At 42.6% G+C, this 8,478-nt stretch overlaps 1 pseudogene; it reads left to right on the top strand.

Annotated features, from left to right (window-relative positions):
* The first annotated feature begins 4,807 nt into the window (after positions 1–4,807).
* LOC109493620 lies at positions 4,808–8,243 on the top strand (annotated as a pseudogene).
* The last annotated feature ends 235 nt before the right edge of the window (positions 8,244–8,478 follow it).

Raw genomic sequence — 8,478 nt, 5'->3', positions numbered from 1 at the left:
CCTTTCTCTCCCTTAGACACGGGATGAAATATTGACAGACATTGTCTTCCAGGTTTTTCAATCTGGAAGCAGAATGATGCAAGGATGGAAGAAACAATGTGAATTCTTTTATTATAGCAACTGAGCCCTGACCACATTGCTGACTAGTTCCTGCTGCTTAGTTGCCAGATTTGCCCTGGATTCTAATTGTTTCAGTCCTGACATCTGTTTCTTTAGCATTGCTATCAACTCTGTCAACAACCAAGTATCTTCTCCAAAATTCTATTAAAAAAAAAAGAATCTGATTGGTTTGGATTACCTGCCTTTTACTCTTCAAAGATATCTTAAAATACCTGAGCTGTCAATTACCCTAGTTTCACATCATGTCAGTTTTCTTATTCTTTGCATATGGACCAACTTAGAGTTCACCAACTCCAAAATTTCGTCATTGGGAAGTGCAACAAGGATTCAAAGACTCTCTCAGGCCGAAGTCACTGTGAAAGGAAATGCAGTGATATATTTAAACCATGTAACAATGCCTAACATATCACAAGTTGTTGACAACTACTACAAAGGTGGTGATGATTGATGATGATGGTGATGATGATGGTTTCCTGGACTGTAGAATGTCCAAAGCAAAAGTTGCAAGTAACTTGCTCTTGTTGCTGATAAAGTGAAACCAGTGGAATAATGATCTTAATAAGTAGCTGATATACTTGTAATTTTTTGCTCATTTGAATACATATAATAATAATATTAACCATGTTGTAAGCATTTTTTCTACTAAATAATTTAAAACATTTTCTGCATTTGCTTGAACATTAATTTATTCATGAAATTCTTTCTTCATATATAGTGTGGAAGGAAAATTCACCTGCCTTGGATGGATTATCACAGATTATTATTTGGAAAAAGAAACAGAAAAATATATAAACAGAATTGGGAATATTTCAGCTCCATTTACTCATTTTTAATGTGACCAAAATGAGAGCAATTTTATGTATGGATATACATTGCAAATCAAAAAGTGTCAAAGTCTAAAGGAATTGGAAGTCATCATTTGGCTCTGCTGCCCATATTTTTAGTGCAACATGCAACCTTTCTTATTAATCAAGCACCTACTGACCCAGTCATTGACATAATAGGTTCAACAGTGTAGTAGACATGAACATGACTTTGAGGAGCTCAGCCTAGCCAGGTTTACCAAAAACTTACAAACACTGTAACAGGTACCCTGATGACTTGTCCAGAAGCTATGGAAACACAAAGAAAAAATCCATTTGCTGACTTTTCATTCCATTGCTGACTGGGGAGAAGAGCTGGATTCCACCAGACATTCGAAGAGGTGGAATGGAAAGAAAGAGCATTCCAGGAGGAAGGCATGGCTTGACCAAGGCACTGAGGCACAGGAGAGCTCCTCGCAGCAACATCAGGTCTTCAGAGTAGCGCGCTGATGGACTGCACTGTTTGTGGCATTGCTGCAGGGATGAGAGACGAACCTGGAAATGCCATTTAGGGCCAGCGATAAAGAATGGCAGAAAACAAAGATAATGATGAGAGTGATGGTGCTCTTTCAAAATGGGATAAAAGAACAATGAGCCCAGGGATAACACTGTGAAGGATTAAGTAGCCTGACAGTCATGGACAATTAATCAGAAACCACTTGCTATGACTTTACACCATGCTAAATTAAACATTTCCTGCCTGTATCACATAGAGGTTGGGAGGACTTGGACTGTTAGAGTGACATCACAAGTGCTCACTGTGGCCATCTCTTCTACTTCCTGTTAAATATCTAGAAACGATGTATTTCTTCTGTTAATGGATTATTCTGGTGCTACCCAGAGGATGTGAAATATTTGGAAACTATAATGAATATGATATTAAATTTAAAAGTGTGAAATTTTAAAGGACTCATAGTCTCTATAATTTGGAGTACAGAACCAGATAACTACCCACAATAAATGTTTGACTGAAGTAATATTTTTAAGACATTTTCCCCAAAGCATAAACATAGTGTAAATACTTGAAAGCAAGCACCATAGTAGAGTTTTTATTTTATTTTATTTTTTTTATTTTATTTATTTATTTATTTATTTATTTTTTCAACATTTATTTTTGGGACAGAGAGAGACAGAGCATGAACGGGCGAGGGGCAGAGAGAGAGGGAGACACAGAATCGGAAACAGGCTCCAGGCTCTGAGCCATCAGCCCAGAGCCCGACGCGGGGCTCGAACTCACGGACCGCGAGATCGTGACCTGGCTGAAGTCGGATGCTTAACCGACTGCGCCACCCAGGCGCCCCAAGAGTTTTTATTTTTTTTGAAATGACTGGGGCATATAGCTTAGTAGAAATGAGGTCCCTCACATAGAGAAACAGGCTTTACAAACAGAAAAGTCAAATACAGAAGTAAAACCAGCTTTTGCCCTGAGGCAAAGTCAGTTCCCCCATCTCCCCCTCTTCTGCTCCTTCCCAGCAGGTGCACACGTCTTAGCTTCTGTGGGGGATCTTCTAACACTTTAGAAATACAAAGAATCTGGAGGAAATTTTTATTGTTTTACAAATAAATGTGAAATCAGTAACTAATTGTTCCCTTGCTGTTTTAAAGATTAAAAAATGCTATTTAAATCCTGTGTCAGCTGAGCATTTTTAGAATAATTTACAGAAGAAGAGAGTAAGGCCCCAATAGGAGGACAGGCTTCCTAGGAGCTCACCCTGAGTTCAGACCACTCTGTCCGCTGAGAGCTGCCCTGTGGCTTCAGGTGAACCCAGGTTGCAGGCACTGGTGACCTGGAGAGGCTGGAGGTCAGGCTTTCCCTTCCCAGTTGCTTTTCCAAGGGAGGCTTACTGTAGCTGCTTATTTCCATCACATCAACAAACACAGATATAGTAGTCATACTTAGGACCCTATAGGCTTACTTAACCACTATACATTATGGTTCATTTCGCTAATCTGGTGACCTGGCTCGCAGGAAGTAAAGAAATCAGTAGGGATTGCCAAGGTCCTCAAATTCTCAGATAAATATTTTCTGAATGAAGCAGGACCTTTGGAAGGATTTTCTGTGACCTCACAAGGAAGTAGTATTAAATTAGCCCTACTCTATGCTCATGCCTGACATGTATTATTTCCTTTAGTCTTCACAAGAATCCTCTGAAGAAAATGTAATTATTGCCCCATGTGTTCACTGAGGAAACTGAGGCTGAGGGTGTTACAGAGCCTGCGGGCCCCACACCTGGAGAGCTGTAGAATGGCCATACTCGCCCAGCCCTGACTCTGAGTCCCTGTATGGAATCCCTTTGCAAACTGCTGTCCTGGAGCAGAGAGGTGCTGGAGACAACACATGAGTAAGACCACTGGGGTGTCTCAAGGATGTAGGTCTGGGGAAGGAGGTCCTGAACCGCTAGCTCACTGTCTTAGCCATATGGAATCAAAACCAGTTGTCAGAGGGCAAATTCATAAATACTGATAAATACTTTATTTCTTGAAATAAATGTCTTTCTGAAACTTTTTAAATTAAAGCTGAAGAAAAGCATGTTGGACACTGAGGAACACAATATTCCATAACGCAGAGAGTGGGGAGGAAAACACTAATTCTACATGCTGCCTTTACTCCTTTTATTAAACCAAATTTTTCTGGAAATAACTCTCTTATGTTGGTTTTGAGAAAGGCTTGAGAGGGAAGAAGAATCTCTACCTGGGGGAGGCAGGACAGGAGCATTACAAAATGCCACACCTTCTTGGGACACCCCTCCCTTCTGCCCCTTTCCCTGAAAGGACTTGAGCCTTGCCCAGTGCATACCCTGTTTGGGGGACTGCCTGACCTCTCCAGATTCTTCCATAAGCCAGGGGCATCCCATCCTGACACAGTGATAACACCTCCCACTGTGGGCTCTGCATCCTCCACCTGAGCGACGTTTGTTCAGAATAAACAGGAACCACTAGACTAGATTATCCTGTTCTCATCCCTCCAGGAGATTTTCAACAAAAACACTAGGACTAAAGGACAGGCAGGGTGATGCTGAAAAGCCAGTTGGGGTTTTCCGGGTGAATTCTTTTCATGAACCATCCACTAACGCATAAATTCATGGTAATTAGTTGATGTGGGCCCTCCAGGAGGCACCGGATCCCTCCACAGGGCTGTCCCTGGTCCTCCAGCTCACCTCCCCTGGGGCCACTGAAGCAGGCACAAATTCCCCTGGAATAATTAGGGACCCAGGCATCACATGCCCCAGCAGCCCAGAGCTCCAGGGCACAGAGGCCCCGCCCACAGGATGGATCAGCCAATTGCAGGGCAGGCAGGTGGTGGGGGCAGGGTTGCTAGGGCCAATCCCAGACCTTAAGTGGACAGCTTCCTACCCATCGTCAGGCCTCCTGGACATCCCCTGACCTGAAGGTGTGACTGAGCTGCACAACTACACCTGCCACAGGTGAGATCCCCAGAACTGGCATGAAGAGTGGGCCACCTCTGAAAACACTGGGGACAGCTGCCTTGGGGGTGGGGGGTTTGGGGCTCCAGGAGGCACTCTTCCAGGACCTGACCCCTCCAGACATGGCAGCTTGGCCCCACACACCAGGACTCAGGACTCCTCACTCCCTGCGCTGCCATTTACATGTTCTGGAAGCAGTAGGCATGTCACAGGGCAGGGAGTGGGAGCACTGCACGTCCCACAACCTCAGCCTTCCTCCACAGCCCATGTAAACACTCAGGAGGATAAATTCATTCTTTCTGCTCTTAGTGACTCTAACATCTCAGAAGGAACGATGGCTTTTTAGACGGTTTGGTCTAATCAGAACCTCATGTGTTTTCCTTTCCTAGGTTTTGAAACATGCACCCTTCCTTCTTCCTGGCTGCCCTTTGCCTGGGAATAGTGTCAGCTGCTCCACAAGTCAAACAGAGCTTAGATGAACAATAGTCCCAGTGGAAGGCAACACACGGGAAACTATATAGCATGTTTGGTAACATTTAAGCTGTCCAGAGGGACCCCTGAAGAGAACATTCCTTGCTGGTGTGAGTTCATAGCAGGGAGTGGCTTCTTGAGGCTGCTCTTACCAAGGCAGTAAACAGGGTACTGTGACTGCCCACAGTGTGGGCATACATGTGGTTGCTGGAGAATAACTCCCAGAAGCATCAGGCATTCCTGGCTGTGGTTTCTCCTCCTCTCTTTGAGCACATCCACTAGGTGCACATCTGGTGGTTTTAAATAGAAATAAAGATGGTAAGTTATATGTTTGTCTCCAGGATGAAGAAGGACAGAGGAGAGCAGTGTGGGAGAGGAATATGCAAATGATTGAACAGCACAATCTGGAACACAGCCAAGGGAAACACAGTTTCATGATGGCAATGAATGGTTTTGGCGACATGGTGAGTGTGGCACAGATTGCTGAACATTTCAGGCTTCCTCTAAGTGCTTTTCCAAATCATCTCATGCTTGCCAACACTCTGTTTCCTTTTCCTTGAAGACCAGTGAAGAATTCAAGCAGGTGTTGAATGACCTTAAAATCCAGAAACACAAAAAGGGAAAGCGTTCCAAGCACCTCTCTTTTCTGAGATCCCTTCATCTGTAGACTGGAGAGAGAAAGGCTATGTAACTCCTGTGAAAGATCAGGTGGGACAATACTGAGCAGGTCCCTCTCAAGAGTAAAGCCAAAAGGAATCAGTGTCATTGCTATGAAAATTGAAGCATAATATACAGTTATGTTTTAGAAGAGTTTTCAGACCTATGGGCTGTTGTTAAAGTCTTGCAATTAATTTTGTAGGCTAAGTGCGTTTGCATTTTGTTTTCAGGGTGACTGTCATTCTTGTTAGGTTTTTAGTGCAACTGGTGCCCTTGAAGGACAGATGTTCTGGAAAACTGGAAAACTTATTTCACTGAGTGAGCACAACCTGGTAGACTGCTCTTGGTCTCAAGGCAATGGCGGCTGCCGTGGTGGCCTAATGGTTAAAGCCTTCCAGTATGTTAAGGACAATGGGGGACTGGACTCAGAGGAATCCTATCCATATCATGCACAGGTAAGTGGAGTTCCTTATTTTTAGAAACAGATCCTGTATTTAGAATTCTTGTATGTGATTATAGACTCTATACCTGCAAACGGTCAGAACTGCCATTAAAATGTATTAGCCTACTAGCACAGCTGTCTGATTACTTCATTACCATATAGCTGTTCCTACAACTATGTTACACGGTGACACGAACACCATCTTATATACAGTACAGGTCTCCAGAGTGAAAACTTTATGAATGAGTAGACCCAAAGAGTGTCTCATTGGATAGACACTGCTAATTTTTCAACTTCAAAACAATCAAACCCATTTTATTTATTTTTTATTTTTTCAATATATGAAATTTATTGTCAAATTGGTCAAACCCATTTTATGTCCTGAGACGCTTTATAACAAACTTGACTTGGAAATCATTCAGTTGCAAACAGTCTTGCACTCCTGTTCCCCTGGAGGTGGATGGTAGTGATCAAGCCTCTCTCCCTTTACCTTTGAAAGAACGAATCCTGCAAATACAAGCCTGAGAATTCTGTTGCCAACGTGACTGCCTTCTGGAGTGTCATAAACAAGGAGGATGGCCTAATGACCACAGTGGCAACTGTGGGGCCTGTCTCCGCTGCTGTAGATGCAAGCCTGAATTCCTTCCAGTTCTATAAAAAAGGTCAGCATGTGTCTACGTAGAAAAGTAGGCAGGACAAATGGGGAACCACCATCATATAAGGCAAGATAGACCCTTTGCTGTGTACAGATCAGGAGGGTATGGACTTCACGTAGTTGTTCCTGCAGCACATGTGATTTTGTGCCTGTTGTTCAGCATGTTGACATGACTTCACCCAAATTCCCCTCTTTCAACCACTTCATAAATATATTTAAATGGCTACATAATTTGATTGGTATAGTTTAACTTACTTTAGTTCTTCCCACCTGTTAGACCTGGAAGATTTCCAAAGAGTTTTATTAGTGAAATGGACACTGGAAAGAACCCCTTGGCTCAAGTGATTGTGTGTTTTTCTGCTGCTTCCCAATGCTGACATGGTAGAATAGAATGACAAAGTTTCAGCGAGTGTTCTTCCATCCCCTTGACTGTTCTTCACAAAAGAGATTGTGATGATGTGTATTTCTGCTGGTATTGCAGGGAGATTTAGGGAGGGCCTAAATCCCTAGCCTTGCTAAACAAAAAGAACTTATTTCTAAGTCTTATTGGATTTATATCCCACCTCAATTTTGAGATGCCTCCTTTACTGCGGTGACTCGGTTATTGTTAGATGTTATCATGTCGCTTTGATGTCCCACCTTGGAACTGAATTTACTTTTCCAGGCATTTATTATGATCCAAAGTGCAGCAATAAACGCCTGAATCACGCTGTTCTGGTGGTTGGCTATGGCTTTGAAGGAGAAGAATCGGATAACGAAAAATATTGGATTGTCAAGAACAGGTATAAAAAGCCAAAAATATTTGTTTTTGGAATTGAAAAGGAAATCCTTTTTGCAATCAGTGTTTGGATATAGATCATCAAACCCTTGAGCCCACTTCTGAGACCCCAGAAGTGTTTGCCTCACTTAGCGGGAACAGAGACATATTCATTTGATGACATTAAGCTACTGTTTCCAACTTGCAAGGGTCCTGCTATAGTTTGAGTAGTACTGCATTTGAAACACATCTGACCCAAGACTTTCCTTTTCCTATTTCTCATTTTGCAGTTTTGTGAAAGTTTTGGGGATAGATTTCTCTGCTGGGTTGGAACTCAACCATGAACAAGGATGGCCTCTCTTGATTCATCTTGAATCTGTCCTGGCCTCGGGGGCACTGCTGAGTATCAGGTGTTATTGTCCATAAAGAGAAATGTGTTTCTTCCTCTGTAATAAGTGAAAAAACCCATCTTCTTTCAGCTGGGGTGCAAATTGGGGCAAACACAGCTACATACTCATAGCCAAAGACCGGGACAACCACTGTGGAATCGCCACCATGGCCAGCTTTCCTGCTGTGTGAGATGATGGTATAAAGAAGACCTTGATTGGCAACAAATTATCCAGAAAATGGGTTTTATTTTCAAGGTGACCACACCCTACTGTATGGGATGAAGAACTTGAATGATTGAATTCTCAAGTTGTGATTTGATTGTGTGACATTTTACACTGGGAATGTCACCACTCACTCATTACTGCTGTAAACACCTTTGTATCAGTGACTTGTCTAGTAACTTTAGAATTTTCATTTTTTTAAAAAAGTATGAAGGTTTACTTTTTAAAAATAAAACAACTGCAGGGGCACCTGGATGGTTCAGTTGGTTGAGTGAGCAGCTCATGATTTCGATCCAGGTCATGATCTCATGGTTCAGGGTATTGAGCCCCTTGTCAGGCTCCATGAGCTGACAGCATGGGATTTTAATTTCTTTAGAGAAACCCACAAACATGCACTAATTACCATTAATGTTTTCCCCCACCATAAAATGTTGTAACAAAAAGGAAGGACTTGAATATTGTATGATTTGTAACTAA

Source organism: Felis catus, chromosome D4 (genome assembly GCF_018350175.1).
Source record: "Felis catus isolate Fca126 chromosome D4, F.catus_Fca126_mat1.0, whole genome shotgun sequence".
NCBI lineage: Eukaryota > Metazoa > Chordata > Mammalia > Carnivora > Felidae > Felis > Felis catus.
Note: the sequence above shows the minus strand (reverse complement) of the source record. Positions and strands in the feature narration are given on the sequence as shown.